Source organism: Ictidomys tridecemlineatus, chromosome X (assembly GCF_052094955.1).
Source record: "Ictidomys tridecemlineatus isolate mIctTri1 chromosome X, mIctTri1.hap1, whole genome shotgun sequence".
Classification (NCBI taxonomy): domain Eukaryota; kingdom Metazoa; phylum Chordata; class Mammalia; order Rodentia; family Sciuridae; genus Ictidomys; species Ictidomys tridecemlineatus.
Window position 1 is genome coordinate 48,708,495 of NC_135493.1, and position 20,381 is coordinate 48,728,875.

The window sequence follows — 20,381 nt, forward strand, 5'->3', positions numbered from 1 at the left end:
GTGTTTCCATTACTACTATCTATAGCATGAAGTAATACTGCCAAAGGGAAGCTCCCAAATAAAAGCCTGCTCTGTTTTATTTGAATTTTGAATCTCCAAAAAATGTGAGCTAAATAAAGCCCTTCTCACAATTAGATTTTTCAGATATTTTGATAGGTGAAGAAATCTAATATGGTATGTGACAAGAATTTATAACTGAAAGTTTGTACTTTTCAACCAGTATTTCTCAAATCTCCCCACCCCTGGCCCTTGTTATCTATCTCAACTTTCTGCTTAAAAGACTTTGACATTTTTTTTTCTAGTCAACATTTAAGTGGAATAATGGAGTATTTTTCTTTCAGTTCCTGGCTTATTTCACTAAGCATAATGTCCTTCAAGTTAATCTATATTGTCAGAAATGGTAGAATTTCCTTCTTTTCTTAAAGACTGAATTATACTCCTTTGTGTGTGTGTGTTTGTATGTGACATTTTACATACTTATTCATCTATCAACAGACACATAAAATATTGAGAAACATTTTGCAATGAACATGGGAGAACAAATCGTTTTAGACAGTGTTTTCTTTGGATAATACACCCAGAAATGGAGTTCTTGCATTATATGGCAGTTCTATTTTATTTTGATTTTAAAAGTTTTTGAAGAAGTTTAATACTATTTTCCATAATAACTATATGAATACACATGCTCCTAACAATGTATAAGGGATCCTTTTTCTCCACATCCTTGCTAATATTTGTTATCATTTCAAAATGAAATGACAATCTGCATAGTGGAAACAATATTTATAAATCATATATCCAAAAATATTTAATATCCAAAGTATATTTGAAGCATGTACAGCTCAACAGGAAACAGTAAAATGGAGAAAGACTCAAAATTATGATCCTCCTGCCTCTTCCTCCTGAGTCTCTGGGATTACAAGTGTTCACCACTATGCCTGTCTATAAAGAAGGTTTTAAATATTTTTGATGTATAAGGATCCCATTTAACATTTTCCAGTACAGTTTAGTAAAGAGACTGTCATTTCTTACCATTCTCCATTGTGTGTTCCAGGAAGCTTTGGAGAAAAACAATTTATTGTAAATGCATGTATTTATTTATCAGTTTTCTATTAAGTTCTATTGATCAGTATATTTGTTTTTAACCTATTAACATACTATACATGTATATACACATATATGTATACATATTATATATTATATAATATATTAAATAATACATAATGTATTAATATATATATTAATACATTATATATATTATTAACTCTAGTTTAATATTGTTTTTCAGATTTGGGAATCAGACAGTGTGAGGCGTCCAGCCTTGGTCTTATTTGTGTTGCTGTTTGTTTTGTTTTTCTTTTTATCAAGTTTCCTATGTTCTTTGGGGTATATTATGGTTCCATATTTTTTTTTCATGGACTAGCAATGCTTTATTCAACACTCAAGGGCCACATCTTGTGGGAGGAATTGTGGTGGGTTACCATGAGTGCCTGGATTTTATAGCTTTGTAGCAGAGCCAGGTCATGGGAGGAGTACTCCATATACATTTTAAGATTTTTTTAAAAAATTTTGTTTTAAATGTCATTAGAAATTTGAGATGAATTGCATTGAATCTGTAGGTAACTATTATTTATTCCCAGTCCATTCACATGAAATACCTTTCAATTTACTTGTATTTTTTTTTAATTTCTATTAACATTTTAGATCAGTATATGGATCTTTCAATCTCTGGCTAAATTTACTACTAAATATTTTAGTATTTTTTGATGCCATTATAATTGAGACTGATTTCTAAAAAATTTGGTTTATAACAATGCAACTGATTTTATATGTTGATTTTGTGTTTTTGCTACTTCATTGAACTTATTTATTAATTTTAATAAGTACTGGTAGAACTTTTGGGTTTTCTATATATAAGACCATCTTATTTGCAATTAGAAAACATTGTGCATATAGTTTTCTAATTTTGATTACTTTTTATTTCTCTGTCAAATTGGTCTTGCTAAGACTTACAGAAATATGTTGAACACAAGACACAAAATTAGATATCCTTATTAGATATCCTTATTTTCTTTATCACTGTAGAGGAAAAGCATTCATATTTTCACTGTTGACTATGATGTTAGGCATGATATTTTTTTCACATGGGATTTCTATGTTGTGTTACATTTCTTTTATTCCTAATTGCTTGAGAGATTTTATACTAAAATGATATTTTTTCAAATGCTTTTGTCTGTAGTTATTGAGGTGGTCTTGAGGATTTTTAAAATGCTTCTTCTATTAATATACTATATTACATTGATTGATTTGTATAAATAGAAGCTACCACTTAGCCTACAGATAAAGCTTATGGGATCATGATTTATAATCGTTTCAGGTAATATAGAATTTGATCTAACAATACTTTGAAGGATTTTCCATGTATATTCATCATGATTACTATTATGTAATCTTTTTCTTTTAGAAATCTTTGTATGGATTTTGTGTAATGTTAGTGCTGATCTTATAAGAGGAGATTTAAATTATTTCTATCTCATTTTTTTGGATAAACATAAGAGGCGTCAATGCCAATTACTCTTTAAATATATGGTAGCATTTACTAGTGTTATTAACTTTCCTTCATATTTTCTTTGTTGAAAATATTTTTATTACTTGTTGGATCTCTCTACATACTGTTGCTTTGTTCATATTTTCTACTCATCTATGGTTTACTCTTGATAGGTTTTATAATTCTAGGACTTTATCAATTTTTCTAGATTATGCAGTTTGGTGGCAATGATTGTTCAATGACAGTCTCCTACACTTTGTATGGTATCGGTTGTAAGATCTCCTTTGTTTCTGATTGCATTTATTTAAGTTTTGCCTTGTATTTTATTAGTCTAACTGTGGTTTGATTTTTCTGGGGGCAGTTCTAGGAATGGAACATAGGCCTCATACAGGTTAGAGAAATACTCAACCACTGAGTAAAATCCCCAAGTCCTTGAATTTTTTCTTTGTTTTTTCTATTTACTGTTATTTATGCTTTATCCTTATTATTTACTTCCTTCTACTAACACTAAAATTAGCTTGTTCTTCTTTTTTTCTATTTCCATGGACTGTAGTGCTAATTTGTTTGAAATATTTCTGTTTTTCTACTACCAACTCATTCTCTTTTCTAAAATACATTTTTCTTAAATATTTAGTTGTAGGTAGGCACAATATCTTTGTTTTCTTTATTTATTTTGATGTGATGCTGAGGATGTAACTCAGGGATTTCTGCATGCAAGACAAGAACTCTACCACTAAGCCACAATCCCATCTCTACCAACTCACTCTTGACCAACACAGAGTACTGGGAGCACTAGGAATTTAACCAAAAATAAATAAATACATAAATAATTACTTGTTTATGCTCTGTTAAAGACAAAGTATGAGATTTCCTATGAGGAAAATTTTATCCTTAGGGATATGATATATTTTATATTGAATTATTTAAATGTAACAAATAAAACTGGTTGTTAATTCAATTATTTAACAAATATCATTTTCTAATTCTTCCATGTGTTATACAGTATATACAGTACTGAATAAACAAAAATAGATTCCATTTATGACTCACAGTTTTCTGAATTCAAGTTGAATCCTCAATTAAACATTAAATAAAATCATCAATTAAAATGTTAATAATAGTAATTTACAAGGTACTTTTTATCATGTGGATTAATTCTTTGAGTTCCTGGCATGTTTGTTTCATATATATATTTTCACATGCTATTAAGATCCATTAAGCTTGGGTGTTGTGGCGCATGCCTGTAATCTCAGTGGCTTGGGAGGCTGAAGCAGGAGGATCATGAGTTCAAAGCCAGCCTCAGCAATTTATCAAGGGCCTAAGCAACTCAGTGAGACCCTGTCTCTAAATAAAAAAACTAAAACAGCTGGGGATGTGGCTAAGTGGTTAAGCACCCCTGGGTTCATTCCCTGGTACAAAAAAAAATCCATTATAAAAACACTATTGAAATCTATATTACTTAATCTGGTGTCTAATCCACCATCATTTTCATGAGAGAGATCCTTACTATAATTTAGTGTAAAATTATTTTAGCTTTGTATAAACAGAATCATACAAAATTAAAATATAACCCCTTTTGTTAATTAACTTAAGGTAAAAATAAGTTGTGGACATGGATAAAATTGTATAGGACATAATTGAAACTTGTTTAACTAAATATTGCATATAAATAATAGATTAAGTCAAAGATAACTGTATTTTTGTGTAGTGGGTAGAAGAGTAAGTGTAAGGAAACACTGGGGGCAGAAATTTGGACAAAAAGTGCTAGCCATCTTTTTAAAAAGAAAAGTTGTGCAGGCCCCTATTATAAAAGCCTATAGTTTGAATAGATGGTAACTATCATAAATAAACCTACAAAGATTTTCAAGACCAGAAAGATTAGAAGGAAATAACTTTATTTCTCTGAAGTTTATAAATCATTAAGATTTATCTCTGCTTGGTGCTAGATAAGGAAACTGAAATAAAGTTCCTCAAGCATAATTAAGACAAGTTACCCAACCAGGAAGTAACATAGTTCTCTGTTCTTATTTTTGAAATGAATAAAGATAAGATTGTAAACATGGAGAAATTTTTTACTTTTCATATGATGTCTTGTGATCAGTCATTATTTTTAAGGACACTTGTGCAGGAAAAGATAATTTGATTAAACAAATACCTCAATAACTGCTTTAAGAATGTTTCTGATATTATAGACTAGTTAAAGAATTATAGTGAGCTGAGAAGTCAATAATTAATGCAATGATTTTAATATAACTTTTCACATGTTCCTAGTAAGCCAATGATATTCTCCAAGTGGACAACTGATGGTTTATTATGATCCCATAGTTGAGAAAAGAGATCATGTTGTTTTGGAAATGAAGATAAGAAATTAAAAATTTTGTTCTTATATAGCTATTTATGTCTTCTAAGACCCTGTTGTCTAAGTTTAATTTGGATATTATCATGTTTAACATTTTTACAAAGATAGTTTATATTTCTACCTTTTTTGTAATTTCCCTAAAAAGAAACAGATGGTTGATTAACCTAGGTTGTCAAATACTGGAAAACATTACTTAGTGGTGAATCTGTCAAAATGTGAATTAACAGCCTCTAGCTATTAAAGAAGAATTCTAATTTTTTATATTCAATTATTTTTTATATTCAATTTATATATAAGTTGAATTATATATTCAAGATAATATTAAATGTACCCTCTCTCAAACAATCTTTTTAATGAATGTCTTAGATGTTTTCTATTGTTGTTTACATATAAAGTATTCCCACATGATTCATGTGTTAAAGTTATAGTTCCCAGTACAACAATGTTCAGATATGTGTTTTGGGGAAGTGATTGAATCATGAGAGCTCTGAACTCAACAGTGGATTGATACATTGATAGCTGAATGAACTGCTAGGAGGTGATGAAAAATGTAGGCAGGTGGAGCATGCAATTGTGGACTATATCTTGCTCTTGGTCCATTACTCATTTTCTCTTTCTGCTCCTGGGTTCCAGAAGCTGAGTAACTTTCATCTACCACATCTTTCTGCCATGATATTTATTCTGATGTCGAGATCAAAGAAATAGAGGCAGCTTACCATGGACTGAAGCTCCTGAAACTGTAAGCCAAAATAAATATTTCCTCCTGTAAATTGTTTGTCAGGTGTTTTGGTAACAATAGCAAAAGATGACTTACATATTTCCTTACATTGAACAAAATTATCTTTCTGGGGAATTGCAGAGGTAATAAGGGAAGGACAAAGAGAAGAAATATGAAGTAATTATATATATTCCATATGTTTTTAATAAAAAATCAAAACAAAACAAAAAATAGCATATAAAAAGGAAATATATAAAGAAAAAAAATGAATGAATGAATCTTCTCATGATTAGCTTAGGCACATCTGCCTTCAAATGTTTTCTGTTATGATTTATGTTCATATCACTTCTTACCCAACTTTCTTATGGTTTTGCAGATTTTTTTTTTGAAGCCTGAGCAAGAGTATTTACAGTGCTGGGTGACAGGATGGTGGCTTATTGGGAAGTGACTTTTTTCATAGCTCTCTGATGCCAGACTTAAACAGCTAGAAAACTACTTCTTTATGAGATGAGTGAAAAGCACTTCACTGATACTCAGTATTAGAGACAAAGCCTTGAAGGTGGGAAATTTGTGGTATATAAGACGAGGATAAGGAACAGAATTAGAGCTGAACTCCTGGCTGGAGCAGGGAAAATTAATACACAAGGTCAGAAAGACTGAAAGATATTCAAAAAGTCTTGGTATACAGAACCCAGAAAGTCACCTGAGGCTGCTTGCTGTTCACACGGAAATGAAGAAAAAAACATTTTACAAAATTCAGAGTCCTTTTATCTTCAAAACAATAGTAAAATTAGGGATGGTAGGAACATACCTCAACATTATAAAAGCTGTGTATGCTAATCCCAAGGCCAACACCATTCTAAATGGAGACAAATTGAAAGCATTCTCTCTAAAAACTGGGACAAGACAGGATGCCCTCTTTCACCACTTTTATTTAACAGAGTCCTTGAAACCTTAGACAAAGTAGGCAAAATAAAGAAATTAAAGGGATATGAATAAATTAGAGAGTTCAAACTATCACTATTTGCCAATGACATGATTCTATATTTAGATGGCTCAAAAACCTCAAACAGAAAGTTTCTAGAACTTACAAATAACTTCATCACAGTAGCAGGATATAACATCACACCCATAAATAAATTGCATTCCTATACACCAAAGATGAGTCATCTAAAAGTGAAATTAAGAAAACTATCCCATTCTCAGTAGTCTCAAATTCAAATCAAATAAAACACTTTTGAATCAATCTAAAAAAAGTGTTGAAATCTCTCTACAATAAAAATTACACTGAAGGAAGAAATTGAAGATGACTGTAGAAGGTGGAAAGATCTCCCATGCTCTTGGATGGGTAGAATTAATATTTTCAAAATGGCCATACTACCAAAAGCATTATAAATATTTAATGCAATTCCTATTAAAATTACAATGATGCTCTTAATAAAAATAGAAAAAAGTCATAAAATTTATTTGGAAAAATAAGAGGCCTAGAGTAGCCAAAACAATTCTTTTTTTAAAGAGAGAGAGAGATAGAGAGAGAGAGAGAGAATTTTTTAATATTTATTTTTCAGTTTTCGGTGGACACAATATCTTTATTTTATTTTATGTGGTGCTGAGTATCGAACCCAACACTCCGCACATGCCAGGTGAGCGCTTTACCACTTGAGCCACATCTCCATCCCCCAAAGCAATTCTTAATGACCGATCTGATGCAAGAGGCATCAGAATACCAGAACTTAAAGTATATTACAATATCTATAATGCAAAATTAGCATAGACTTGCCACAGAAAAAAAATCAATGTAACATAAGAGGAGCCAAAGACAAATGAACATACAGTTGTCTCATGCTAGATAAAGGTGACATAAAATACAATGGAGAAAGGATAACCTCTTCAACAAATCATACTGGAAAAACTAGAAATCCAAATATAGTAAATGAAATTGAACCCCTATCTCTCACCCTTTACAAAATTCATCTCAAAATTCATCTCAAACCCTGCACCTACTAGAAGAAAATATACGTCCAATTCTCTGTCAGGTTGGTTTAGAAACTCACTTGAGAGGAAACCTGAAGCACAAAAGCAAAATCAAGAATCAATAAATGGGGTGTTATCAAACTAAAAAGCTTCTTCACAGCAAATGAAACAATAAAAAATGTGAAGAGAAACCTGTAGAACATGAGAAAATCTTTGCAACCTATACTTCAGATAGAGCATTAAATTCCAGGATATCCAAAAATTTCAAAAAAATTTAATATAAAAAATAATCCAAAAAGAATCCAAACAATAAATGGGAAAAAGAACTGAACAGGCACTTCACTGAAGAAGGAATACAAATGGTCACCAAATATATGAAAAAAATTCAACATCTCTAGCAATTAGAGAAATGCACATCAAAACTGCACTGAGATTTCATCTCACTCCAGGCAGAATAACAATTATCAAGAATACAAATAACAATAAATATTCGTGAGAATGTGGGAGAAAAGGTAACATTAATATTTCTGGTGAAACTGTATATTGGTGAGACCACCCTGGAAAGCAGTTTGGAGATTCCTCTGAAGTCTTGGAATCAAATCACCATTTGGACTCAGTTATCCCACTCCTTGGCATATACCCAAAGACTTAAAAAACATACTACAGTGACACTGCCACATCAATTTTTATAGCAGCTAAATTCCACAATGCTCAAGCTATGAAACCAACCCAGGTGTCCTTCATCAGATGAATAGATAAATAAAATTTGGTATATATATACACACTGTAATATTATTCAGCCATAAAGAAGAATGAAATTATGTCATTTGCTGGTAAGTGGATGAAACTGGAGACTGTCACGTAAGCGAAATAAGTCAATTCCCCCAAACTAAAGGCTAAATATCTCTCTGATATGTATATGCTAACACACAATAAGGAGGGGAGCATTTAGAAGTTCATTGGATTTGACAAAGGGGAAGGAAGGAAAGGGAGGAGAGAATAGGATTAGGGATGACAGTAGAATGAATCTGTCTAAACTTTTCCCTGTTCTTATATGAATACATAATCAGTGAAATTCCACATCATGTACAATCTCAAGAATGGGATTCTAATGGGCTGGGGTTGTGGCTCAGTGGTAGATCACTTTCCTAGTATGTGTGAGGCACTGGGGTCAATTCTCAGTACGACATATAAATAAATGAATAAAATAAAGGTCCATAAACATCTGAAAAAAATAAATAAAAAGAAATGAGTCCTAATTAGAAAAAGCTTTACTCCATGTATGTATAACATGTCAAAATATACTTTGTTGCCATATATATCTAAATAGAGCAAATACAAAATAAAAATTAAAAATGAGTACATACCATGCCAAATTTTATTTTTGAAATTTAATTTTTAGTTCACTTCCATACTTACATAATATTTCATATCAGGGATGAGTGATAAATGATATAAACTTATACACATCCAGTACATTTAGTGGAAATATAAATGTTTTCTTTGTTCAAATATGTATGAATGCCATAAATGGAAACAATGCACTTTATCCACGGGTTACACATATATTACTCAGACAATATCTATTAATACAAATATTTTGCAATTGTGTACTTCTACTCTAATTATGCCATTCAATATGAACTGTACTCACTTAATATATGACACTAGTTCAGAGAAGACACATAATGTTTAAACTATAGGCATGATCCAAATTGTTAGTAGTAACTGTCTCAAATTTTCACTGGAGAAAAGATGAGAAACAACTTTTTATTTCAGTGAAGTAAAAGTTGTGGTTGGATAATAATATGTTAATTTTATATGATTAATACATTATTATGGACTATTATATGTACAATGGACTTACTAGCCTTGTATTCAAAGGTAGTATATATGACCCAATGTGTTCATATACATTTATTACATAATATAATTCTACCCAGGTGTCCCTGCTTGCTCAATAGTAAATTGTCATGCTAGCAGTTTTGCTGTCACAAAGTCATCACATTTAGGAAGATAATCACTATAAAATGGGAAACAAGAGTTGATTTGATATATCACCAACCAAATTTGCACTCTTGAGCCTCTAACTCTAAAAAATATAGTTTATTATTTCTATTGAATCCTTTTCTCAACTTCCCACTACTTTATGCTTCAAGTAAGATAATTTTAGTTTGTCTCCTTTATTAAATATGACTGCCCTGATTTTTATTGCTAATTTTTGTTGATAAATTAAACATAAATTAAAGTGTAAATGACAAGAAACCATGGGTTTAACATGAATGATTAAAATTATGGTGTAGTATAAGCAGTATTTTTTCTATTATCATTAATGATAACACCTGCCTAGTTATCTTGCAACATTTTTGAATATTAGTTTAGGGGCCTCATGGATGTATAAATTCAATAATCCCATTAATGATCATCTTGTTAGTCCTTTAATTTAAATAAAAATCATATTTACTTCTTAGGAATTTAAATGTCTCCACAGGCTTACTACCATCAGGACAATCTCAGTTGCAATAATTTTGCTCCAATTCAGAATAAATTGAGTTATGAGGGGATCTACTATTATTATAGAAAGAGATTGTTAAAATTTTGGTTATCTTTTTAAAATGCATTTAAGCAGGGCATGGTGGCATACATCTGTAATATTAGTAATTTAAGTGGCTGCAGAAGGGGGATTGCAAGTTTAAGACTAGGCTTGTCAACTTGTTAGGACCCTGTCTCAAAAAAAATGAAGTGTTGGGGATATAACTCAGCAATAAATTACTGGTATTTTGGTATTGAGTTCAACACAAAGTACCAAAACAAATATTTAACATGTACTGTCTATTATATAATGGATATCAAAAGAGCTGCATACTTGATATAAAATATTTCATAAAGAATATATATTTAAAATGTTTGTTTTAACTTTTAAAGGAAAATATTTATTATTGATATGTGATGGAATATGCTGCAAGGTCAATTGATAAAACCTGTTTTAAATGCTTTCAGGTAGTTTGTATATATTCTCCTTAAACTCTAATTTTTTATTCCAATAAAAGAGCTTATTAAGTAGAAATAAAGCAAGAATTAATATTCTAAGGTAAAATCCTTTTCTTCATGTCCTGCTCTAAAAGAACTCACAGGTGGTGGAAGAAGTAAGCAATTTTTTGGATTAGATAATCGTGTTTACATATCTCAGGTTTATATACATTTTTATAATACATAAGCAACTGTGTTTGTGTTTTTACTTCAATTGAAAATATTTTTTAAAATATATTAAATTATTTCCAAGCAGTATATCTTGAAGATGAAAGTGAAATATTCACAAAACATTCTGAAATATAACCTTTATATTTAACAGAAAGTCTATGATCCCAGAAAGGAAATTGAAAGTATTTGGTAGTTGTTTGTGAAGAACTATTTTTGGGTTTGTGTGGAATTTTAATAGAAAGCTATAGTGTAGATAAAATTGGTCTGTAGAACCACTGTTTCCAAAGAATACCTGGAGGATTTGTGAGCAATTTCAGTAATAATTGAGAGGTATAGAAAAATACTTCTAAGATTCAAGCAAAACCTATTAAATGTACACTATCTGAATAAATATTGTTTTAACACATTTATTGTATTTTCTACAAAAGCTAAAACTCCAACTAACTATAAGCATGTATGTATTAATTCTGTATGATATGATGATATGTAATCATGTAATAACTCACCTAATAAATGTTTCAGTTATAAATATATAATGTTTTTTAAAATTTAATAAATTAAATGATGCTTTTATATATCATGACATATATAAATTGTTAATATATAATATGTTATATACATATGTAGCTGTAGACATATTTGTAAGAAGAATAAAAGACAAAATTAATTGTAATCTATTTTTTAAATTTAGTTATAGATGGACACAATATCTTTATTTTGTTTCTTTATTTTTATGTGTTGCTGATGATTGAACCTAGTGTCTCACATGTGCAAAGAAAGTGCTCTGCCATTGAGCCATAAACCCAGCCCAATTGTAATCTACTAAATATGATTTGGTCACATACAGTGGTGACAGATATGATATTTGGAATTAGACCATTCAGCTGGAGCCCTTTATCAACACTTCTTAATTTTGTAACGGTCAAGTTCTTTTTTTTTCTTTTTCTCAGCTTTTGTATGTGTACAATGATAATATTTACTTCACAAGGTTATTGCATAAGATACAAAATGGAAAACACTTATCAAATAGCTACTATATGATTATTTAATTTTTTTTAGCTGTAGATGTACACAATGCTTTATTTTGTTTATTTAGTTTTATGTGGTGAGGGGGATTGGACCCAGGGCCTCACACATGCTAGGCAAGTTCGCTACCACTGAGCTACAAACCCAGCCCATGATTACTATTCTTGTTATTTCCATGATTCCCTTTTTATCACCATTATGCATTGGCATGTGACTTCTGTCTTCCCTTTCTCCTTTGACTTTTTTCTCCTAATAATTATTTCTTACTTATTTGATCTTTCTATGAGCCTCTCTTCTTGTCTACATTTTATTGTTTCTATGGCAGCTATGTCAGTAAAAACTCAAATCATTCTTTCAAGTTCAGTTAAACTTTCAGTACAACTAAATGAGTACCTTTTGCTGACAGCCTCTGGCTGTTAGTGTTTTCAGGATATTTATCAGGTTTTGAGCAAGGCAGTACTCCACCAAGAAGTGAGCATGGCAGTAGTTCTAAGGTCTTGTTATTTCTGCCCAGTGAAATGCTCCAGGAATCTCTGTGATTTTTCTATATTTACTTTTGCCTTCTTATTTCTTTTCTTCATATAAACTAGGAATGCATACAAACATAAGATTTCCCCTAGTGCGTCTTGGTTTTATCACCCCTAATAAACTACTAGCATTCTAAGTCTACCTAACAATTTTTGTCCCAGGGTACTAAATAGTCAAAATCGATGACAGAAGTGTACAATAAAAGCAAATGATCAAATGTGATTTGGCAAATAGTTCTTTGTTCCAGGCAGTATGTTGGGCATGGAGAATATCTGACACAATGTGGTATCACAATTTCAAAGGCACTCACCATTGTGAGTTGGGAGAAAGTTCCAGTGCTTGAGATTGCCTTTACTTATGTGATGATTCAAGATTTTGTAAAGTCGAAGTAAAAACATAGATATTGGGGAAAATGTATAAAATAAAGTAACATCTGTGTTTTTTTATGAAGTTGTACTGATGGCATACAAAAAGAATTAATAAACAAGTAAAAACTAAGTGTAAAGACCAAAGAACCTTTTTTTTCAATCAACAAAGAAGTCACATCTCTATAGAGAAATACAAAAAAATAATAATCTAAAAATAAAACTAAGTTTTAATGCATGACTTGGGAAGGTCTGTTCCATTAAGATTTATATTCAAGCCTTGAATATTCTGACTCCTTAGACACATCTAATCACTCATGATCTGCAACAGTTAACTTCAATTTCTCATTTCCATCTAGAGAGATATTGCAGAAATATTATCTCTGCAATAAAACATTTTCCTTTACGAACCATTCCTACATCTTCTTTTAGCTGCCAGGTCAAGAACTAAAGATAACCAAAACATATTTACTACCCACATGCTATGGGGATTCATATGGAATTTGATTTTAGGGTGCTTTATGAATGGGACCTGATTTAAGGACTAGGTAAAAATGACTTTACTGTCTTTGAAGCCTTCTTTCAGGATACGGGATTTAATTTCTGGCAAGGCTCCCATATGTTGAGCAAACTCACTGATAAAGTAGTCTCAAAAAGCTTGGAGAAAATGAATAATCATGATGAATAAAGTGAAATTGTCTGAATTGCCCTGGCATATGGTCAAGGAATAACTACAGGCTTACAAGTGTGGAAATGTTGGAATAGATAAAATATATGAGACCTAGAAGAGTATTGTATTGGTTTTATGGTACAGAGGACCAAGTGTTCAATGAAGCCACTGGAATTCATTGGTGGGAGAGGCACTAGTTTCCTGAGAATTTTTGTGAGGCTCTGCTCTGCAGGCTGGGGCTCAGATTGGGAAAAAACACTCACAGATCTGGAATCACTAATATTTATGGGGATGATGCCTCCCATTTCTATTGCCTATGAGTAACAGAGATGAGCTAGTAGAATGTAACTTAGAAAATTCAGTAGGGCACAGCTATTATCATAACTAACAGTCTTGCAGAATATTAAAGAGATGGTTAAAGAACATGGAATCTCTATGCTAATGAAGATAGTGATATATATGATCTGAAGAGAAAAAAACAGAATGAGCAAAAAGCCAACGGTGGTCACCCTATAAAATGTATTGATTACTGACAAATTTTAGAACCTGAGCCTGTTTTTAGGCCAAGGATTAGCTGAAGAAAGAATTGTCTTATCCCTAGGAGGAAAGGCCTTAAAACAACGTGAACTCTTTTGGAGAGCTGGATTTCTTCAGAACAACATGACTCCATTAAAACTTCTACAGTGAGAACTGTAGATAATTACTCAAGTTACTGTACACTGCGGTAAGGAAATACACTGATATTTCAAGAAGAATTGAGAGTCTGTATTAGTGTGTTTCCATTGTTATAACAAAATACCTAAGATTAATATTTTAATAAATGAAAAAGGTTTGTTTAACTCACAGTTTTTGAGCCTAAAAGTAAAAAGTTGGGCAGCCTCATATATTTAGACACTGGTAAGTGCCAGTGTGGATATCATCATGGTGGATATCATCATGGCATAAATATGTGCAAGCCAGGAAGCCAGAGATCAGAGTGTGTGGGCTCTCTCATCCAGTACCTAGGTCCAAGAACAGGGTAGAGGAAAGTGTGGCTGCGGAGTTGCTAATCAAGACCTCCAGAGACAAGCAGGAAGCAGATCTTATTTTATTGGGCAGTTACCATGTATATATATTCAGGCAGTAGCTAAGAAGATTACAGGCAGCCACCAATGTAATGTCTGCTAACTGCCCTTGCAGCAACCAAACGAGGAGCAGGCCATGGAGCAAGCACAGGGACTGCAATACATGGCATCACAGCCAGGGCTGTGCCTCCAGGGTAAGCAATCTACTGCTCACACACTTAGCATGAGGGGAGTGGCCTGCACTCAGATGCCCTTAATGTATGCCATGTATACATATTCCATGCACTTGCCCCTACATCTCCCCACTCTGATTGTGCTGCAAGGACTTCAGCCATCATTGATGTTTTTCATTTTGTGGCATTTACATGGTTACATAAGCATCCTCAAAACACAAGAAAAAATTAGCACTATTATAAACAGTGGGGCCAGGGTAATAGTAGCATAAGGATTGGTTAATTTGGCTATTGTTTTTTTTTCAATGTTCATCCAATCCCTGGAAGAAAGAAGAGGTTATCAAGATAGACACCTTAGTCTCATTGATTTTGACAATTGTGTTAGTAAGGTTATGCATAGTCATAGCATACTTAGCATCCCAAGCACCCTTAATATACTGAAAAAATTGGAGAAGTGTAAGGTTACATTTTTAGATACAGCATACTGGATGACAGAAATACTATGAAATTAAAGGTCTCTAGTGAGTCTTTGCAACATAAAGAAAATATCTAGTTGTTCCTGATGGAGGTCTAGTTCTTGCTGAATGACTAAAATAGCAGCTTAGGGGAGCTTATTTAAGTCATTTTGAATGGCAAAGGCTTCTGCCATGGCAGTAGAAAAATTGTTTACAGTCTGAGCAGTCTGTATACTCTGAGTGAGCAAAGCAGCAGCAATGGGGTAGTGCTGATGGTGGCTACCCAGAACAATAATTCCAGCAATGATGAGGCTAATTGCATGCCTTGTTTGGTGCAGGATATCATTCAGAATATTCTTCATCTCCATGTCCCATGGACTCCTCCACTCTCTGGACAGGTTTAATGGAGACCAGGCTGCTGGGGGCACACTGAGGATAAATATGTGTTTAGCTTTCATAGCAGATGTTAGACAATTTGTGAGCCAGCAGGATGCATCGACTGTATAAGGGATCTCTGTATGAGTTATATTTATGCCATCAGTATCATTGATTATTAGCATGGCAAAGGGTGGCATAACATAAACTTGTGCATAGTGGGTATGGGTATAATTTGGCACAAAGGCAAATCCATGGTCAGGGTCTGGCCTCAATATAGACCCATTCATCCAGCTAGCTGCTGCCCATGATGGGTCTAGCAGCCAGCAATATTGGTATAATATCCATCATGTTATACTGATTTCCTGCATACTGGTTGGTAAGGGCTTGTCCCATGTAATAGGTACTGCAGTAGCTCATATGGTTTGGGGGCACAACAGTTACATTCCAGGGAACTGCACACGCCCAGGTGCATAAATGTTTTTCTTCCCCAGAGAATCCTCATATCAAGAAGATAAGTTATAGAGGTGACACATTGATTCCATTGGATGCTATCATTATTTCAGAGGGGATTTCCAAAAAGCATTCTTGGGCATGTTGGCAGCAAGGGTATCTTGCATTTGCCATGGGAGATTCTAGGGCCATAGGTTGTATTAACCATAATATTAAGGTCAGTGAGAGACAGCCCAACATATGACTTATTATAGTTATCTACAAAAGTTTCATCGGCAAGAGCACAACAGAGGGTACTGTCTGGATTATATGTTTCATTATCTATTACAAAGAAACAAATGTGCATAATGGGTATGAAAATGCTGGTAGTCCAGGGTATGGTCACCTCCTGGATGGATAACCCAGAATCAATAAGGTTGGAATTGTTAGAGAAGAGTTTGGGTAAAACCCCTTGCCAATCAGCAACTGCTAAAGGTGGTAGCCTAAAGACCAAAGCTCAATTTACCTGATGTGAGGCTTAACTGTTAGCAGTGAGTGCTGCATACAATAGGACTGTCATCATAGGCCCAGGGATAGGATTGTCACTAGGCAAAGGGGCCAGTCTGGTGGCTTGTTCAACAAGATCTTTACTATCAACCCAGGTTACTTTATGTGATGTCCATTTGCATTTTTTAGTCCTTTGCTTGTGGGATGATTTCTCTTCAAGAGTTAGTTCCTTCATCTTCTTGGGTGGTGGTTCTAAGGGTTCAGGTCTTGACTTCCTGGCAGTCACCCAGATGGGGTGAGGCTTCTCTTAATATATGCAAACCCTCAACCCATGGTTAGGAGGGTCACTGAACCATCCTGTGCATTTGTTATGGAATCCTTCCATGAGATCATAGGTACATGGGAGGGCCCTGAGAGGGGGGCCCAATGTTTATGGGTTGCTGTTTCCATAGAAGGTTTTGAGATTGAATGAAAAATTAAAGCAAATAAGGTTTTGTTCAAGGCATCACAAAGGGCCTTGATATAGTTCCCCTTCCCCTCTGTTTTGTAGCATGGTTTTTAATTCTGTGTGTTCTTTCTATGAAGCCTTGAGCCTGAGCATTATAGGGGATCACAGTTAAGTGCTGTATATGCCAATAATTGCAAGCCACTTAAAATGTCTTGCTAGTATAGGCTAACCAATTGTCAGTTTTAATAGACATGGGAACATCCATAATTCCAAAACGTTTAAGTAGATGGAAGATGACCTTTTTGTGGTTTCTCCTGTGAAGGCTGTAGCCATTACACAGCCTGAATAGATATCAATGATTACATGAATATATTTTAAGATTTTCAAAAGGTGAATAATGAATGACATCCATTTGTCATAAAGCACTAGATTTTAACTCTCGCGGATTCACTCCAACAGGTTGTAAAGAGCCAATGGGAAAAAAGTGTGCACATTTTTTTGCAGTCTCTGACTAGCTGTTTGCAAGTGTCTTTAGTCCTGCTTTTATGCAGCTGCCACGGCTGAGGCCAGCAGAGTGGCTTGAGCTGCTTGTGTCCCTATATCCTGGGTGGCCAAAGTCCAGTCATCCAGTGTTCCATTTTATACTGGCACCACTGGTACTCTATGCTCCTTATTTAATCCACCAAAGATCAGTTCCTTGGCTAAGGCTGCCCTGGCTCCTTCATGAGACATCTTCCTTTCTACCACCTTGTTTACTCTGTCAATAAACTGTGGCACGTAATCAGTGGCTTTCTGCCTTAAACCCTGAATAGAAGCTGTACCTTCCCAAGCTGGAAACTTCCTCCAGGCTCTTAAAACACAAGGTTGCATCTGATTGAAGTAATGTGGTGGACCTGTAGGTTGTACCATAGGGGAATTATAGATTCCTTCTCCCTGCAAGCACTCAGCTGGGAGGTCAACATTTGTGGTGTGGTTATGATTACACTGCTGTTCATATTCATCATAGAAAAATGCCTTCCACTTCAAAAATGTTGCAGACTCAAGAGCTGCTCTGGCTAGGCCTTTCCAGTCTTGAGGGCAATTAAGTTCAAGACTGAGTAATTTGTGTATTTGCTCTACAAACAACCCTGTGGTCCATTCTCTTTTACTGCCTTCTTTAACTCCTTCAGGGTACCCAATGCATGTGGATACCAAGTGACAGGGTACTGTGGTGTTGAGGCCATATTGACTGGAAAGGCTTGTATTCCCTTACCCCACTTTTCATCTCTTACCTTACATAGATCTTCAAAAGTATCTCAGATGGCATACTGGAATGGGTTTCTGGGAGAACATGACTTGGCCTTATCCAGCAGCTTAGTGACCTCTAAGCTATCATAGTCCCTTGCTGGCCTTAGCATTGCCTTATAAGGAGGAAGTTGCCATTGACTTAGGGAAGGATATAACCTTTGCCTGTCAGTAAAAGGTGCACTTGCATAATTTGTGGTCACCTCTTTCTGCACCTTGAAAGCTAGTGCTACATTTCCTGCCTCTCTTCCTTTTACACCTTTGTGGTTGCTTGCTTTGAAGTAGATTCTCACCCTCACTTTCCTGTGCCTGCTTTGATCGCTTGCTTTGAGGTAGATTTTTGCCCCCCATTTTTTCTCCTTGTCTGTCTTTCACAGACTCATCTTCCTTCAGGGCCATTATCATATGACAAGAGTCTGTTGCAGGGCCCCCTACACCTTGCTGATTGACTGGCACAATAGGAAAAATAATGTAGTGCTAAAGTATATCCCAGATGATCTCCACATTGGGCATCAGCTGCTTGGGCTCTCTCTTGTCCAGTGAGGAAGTCCATGGAAAAGGGTAGAGGAGAGTGTGGCTTCAGCGTTGCTAATTAAGATCTCTAGAGACCAAGCAGGAAGCAGATCTGATTTTATTGTGCAATTACCATGTGTATATACTCAGGCAATTGTTAAACAGATTACAGGCAACCACCAATATAAAATTTGTTGCTAACTGTTCTTGCAGCAACCAAATGAGGAGCAGGCCATGGAGAAAACACAGGGTCTGCAACACATGGCCTCACACCCAGGGCTGTGCCTACAGGGTAAGCGGCCTACTGCTCATACACCTAGCATGAGAGTAGAGGCCTGCCACTCAGATGCAATTAATTTTTGCCATGTATGCAGTACTCCATGCACCTATCCCAACAAGGGAGGAATTAATCTTGATCTTTATAACAACTCACTCTTATAGGACCTAACTGGGGTCCCATGAGAAATACATCAATCCCTTCTGAAAGTAGTGCATCCAATGGACTAAACATATCCTGTTATGCTCCACCTCTTAATATTGCTTTACCATCATACTGGAGACCAAGTTTATAACCCATGAGCACTTGGGTACAAACCATATTCAAACCACAGCAGGATCTGTGTTGACCTTGGAACTCATATATCTGAAATCTTATTTTGGTACATTGTGAGAATGGAGTTTATGAAGTACAGATATTAAATGGCATGTTGACCAAAGTCTAAATCACAACTCACCCCCTAAATTCGGAGTTCTTTAGACCAAATTGGTGGTCATTTTTAGTCTCTGAATGTATAACCAGGTTTGAAAACCTGACAGTTAGAATAACCCACACCCACACATGGGTTTTTTGGCCTATTATGGATACACATCCATAGTAGATGAGGCCGAATAGATACAAAGAATAACAAATAATAATGCATTATGAGGGTGTGGCAGAATGGTTCTATTCTCAAGGTCTGCAGAATTATTTGGTGGCAGATCTAGGTCTCATTCTCTAGTTTGTTCCTACAGAACAATTTATGAAACACTGTGACCTTTACCATGTAATAAGTATAAACACACCACTGCAATACTAAACAGGATGTCTGCTAGAATAGAGCAATGCAGACTCAGCTACTTGACATGAGATTATTTCAAATGTTCTTTTTATTTCCTGTGTCATTAGGGAAAGGAAACAATAATAGTTCACAATCACATGGAAGAAATAGGTTTATACAATCATCTAAGAACTATGTCAGCTTTCCCCAACTCTATCATAATTTAGTTTTTCTAATCTAGATTTTGAATTAAAGTAATGCTTTTTAACATGCTGAGAAATTAGATATAAATGATAGTAAAATTATTATAATACTTTATAGGAATGAAAAGGGGAGAAGTAAAAAATATAGAAAATCTATAAATTAAATAAAAATAAGAAAGAAATTCAGCAATTTATAGCAAGAGCAAGTAATTTGGGAGCAAAAAGACAGACTATGAAGTGCATATACCAACCTGGGCTAGAAAAACAAAGAAAAAAATAATGATTACAGTTAATGCTTTAAAACATAAGGATAAATACAATCAAAACAGTTGAGGAGTACAATGTTAAACCATAGTGAAACATTCAGAGATTCAATATTTAAAGAAATATATTAGATCAAAATAGACATTGGATCTATTTACAATAATACCTGTATAGGTAGGGAGTTTTCTTATTTTGTCTTCCTCATATGAATTTCATCAGGCTTTGGATGATTTATAA